At 42.6% G+C, this 2,989-nt stretch overlaps 1 pseudogene; it reads right to left on the reverse strand.

Moving 5' to 3' along the window:
- Positions 1-284: 284 nt before the first annotated feature.
- LOC113916029 lies at positions 285-2,572 on the reverse strand (annotated as a pseudogene).
- Positions 2,573-2,989: the final 417 nt, after the last annotated feature.

Here is a 2,989-nt window from a genome sequence, read left to right on the forward strand (position 1 = left end):
AAAAGGGAACTGAAAATTCCTGCAAGGGCAGTTTTGTTTCTTGATAGAAGTAAGACTTTAATGGTGAAAGTCTACTGCCTACAATAGGTACATTGGACCCAGCTTTTCTAACAAGTTAAAAAAATATATGAAAGCAGTACCGAGACCATTCACAGACTATTCTATCATTCCATCAGTTTCCAGTTTTCAAAAATACATATTTGAAGGTCAGAAGTTCTGGGTTTGGCATTGAACACCAAGGTGAAGGCCCCTGCCAGGCCCAGGCAGGCTCTCCCTGGGTGTCCTCACTGGAGCAGGACAGTCCCTGATGGATCAGATCCCACAACAGTGTCGGTGCTGGTGGCCTGCTCCACTCCATGTTTGGCACTCACTTTGTCCTCAGGTAGCCCAGAGCTGCTTGTGTTCTTGTGTACCAGAACAGTCCCTTCCTTCATTTCTGCCAACACCTCTAGCCCCATCATCCTGAGATAATGAAGCCATTCATTCTTGGGCATAAAAGTCCAAATGGAAGGCTTTCCCTGCCATCCACATAACACAATGGGACACTGAAGGGTATCTGGTTTAGTAGGGTCTGACTTGTACATCAGGATGATGCTCCCCCTAGCCAAGTCCTTGGCTTGGCTATATGTCTCACTGATAAGTTTTCTTTAAAAATGGATTTTCCTGGGTCAATAGAATTTTAACATCTTCCATTGATACAGTGATCATTCTTGAATTAATAAATGGATACAATGTGTATATTCCCTCCTGTGCTAACTGAAAAGCACAATCAAATTTTCATCACTGTTATTCCAACACCAGACTTTTATCCCAGTGTTTATAACTTTCATCCTCTCACTATTATTCAGCAGCACATTCCTTATCTCCTTGGAGACTATGTAGAGTTGCCTTTTCTTCCCTTCCATAGTTTGAGCTAACAAATTCATTTTAGGAATGAAGGACCCAGTACACAGAATTTCTGGATAGGTGGAATTAATTCAGGAATTATACAGGAATAAATACAAATGGATCTTCTTTAAATTCTTCCAAATAACTTCATTTTATTAGATGGAGAAGGACCACACACTCCTTCTTTCTTATTTCCATTGTTCTCTAAATTTTTCAGTTCTTTCCATTATCTCTGTGTTGTTAATTCTGCTGCCTGGTTAACTTTCCAGCTCAGAAGTGTCTGTAGTTTTCCTTCTGTGGAATTTGCAGTGTTGGACCAGTTTCTCTGAGTACCACAGATTCACCCTCCAGCTTTGGTGGACATTTATGCCATGGCATTGAAGACTTTTTCTCTCATACAGCTACAAAGAACCCTCCAGTATTTTGATGATGTGGTAATATTCTAGGACACCACTCTAGGTGCATCCCCTGTAACTTTTCTGGGTCCTTTGGTGGGAACATGGTAGGCCAGATCTGGGTATGTCTGCTATGAGGACTATCATCCCACTCTGTAAGCCACTGTTCATCTTTCATCATTATCTTCCACTGTGTAATTCCAGGCATCCATTTTAGTCCTGGCAGTTCAGAAAACATATCAGCAAGCTCCAAAGCACCTTCACTTTTTTTTCCAGTAAAGATGCTATTACCACTTCATCTTCAATGGGGGTTTAGTGAACATATAGAAGACACCAACCTATCACCTTCCACTAGCTTCTCAGTGTCTTGCATTGCAATCCACAGCTATAAACCATGCAGCTGCAAGTTATATAAGGCCTTCCACTTTTTCCAGACATCACTGTTTTTTTCTCGTAGTGCCATCTCCACTGCAAGGGACATCACATAAAATGCAATTATAGAAAAAAAATCTCTTTCCTCCTATTTACATCTATTTTGAATCTAGATATGCCAAACACATCATGGTTAATCACCATGGATGCAGAGGCTGCTCAGCATTTTGGCCTGATGAATGAGCAGATAGCAACCCTTGTTGTCCTCATCATCATGACGACAAACACTTCAGGAAAAGGGACATTCATGTCAGCATGTAACATTTCAATTAATTGTGTGGTCTTTGATCCAGGTGCTAAATATATATCTAAGATCTATGGAGAGGGCGAGTATTAAGTAACAGTAATGGAATCATGCTAACGGCTTCTTGACAACTGTTATTTCCAGATTCAGTTTCACTAACTAGAAACTGGTGAAACTTTTTCAATTGTGGAGATCTTCTCAGATTTTTCCACTTAAATTTTTGTACCAGGCCATTTCTTCAGAATACCAACTCAGGGGCTGTGGAACTTTAACTTTCTGACCTTCCACTTCAGGTTCTCCAATTTCTTGAAATACTTGTTCTTTAAGCAATAGTTTTTTGTGTGGCTTTTGTAACCAGTAATCTAAAGTGGCCAGGAGGGGCCCCCTGAGTGCTTCCATGACCTGGTCCCATTCGCCCTTGGGCATTCTTGAGCTCCTGGTAATAGTGCTGGAAGAGCTTGTTCTCCTTGACAATCTGGGGATACCTGCCTTCCCAGCACACTTCATTGTACTTCCTGCCATCCTTGGCATCATCCTCTGTGCCCTGATGCTGCTGCCATCCCCATCCCTGTTGCTGCCACTGCTGCTGGAGCCACTGGTCAGCAACTCCCATGGCCCAGGTGGCTCCCCACACCCACACACACCTACCAGCCACCACTGGCTGGGGAGGATGTGATATTTTAATTATTATGTGTCTTGGTGTGGACTTCCTTGGATTCATCTTGTTTGGAGCTTTCTTTGCTTTCTGGACCTAGATATCTGTTTCCTTCCCCAGGTTAGGAAAGTTTCCAACTATTATTTCTTCAAATAAATTTTCTAGGGGGCACCTGGGTGGTTCAGTCGTTAAGTGTCTGCCTTCAGCTAAGGTTGTGATCCCAGGGTCCTGGGATCGAGCCCCCCATCAAGCTCCCTGCTCAGTGGGAAGCCTGCTTCTCCCTCTCCCACTCCCCCTGCTTGTGTTCCCTCTCTCACTGTGTTTCTCTCTGTCAAATAAATAAATAAAATCTTAAATACATACATACATACATAC

Source organism: Zalophus californianus, chromosome 1 (assembly GCF_009762305.2).
Source record: "Zalophus californianus isolate mZalCal1 chromosome 1, mZalCal1.pri.v2, whole genome shotgun sequence".
NCBI lineage: Eukaryota > Metazoa > Chordata > Mammalia > Carnivora > Otariidae > Zalophus > Zalophus californianus.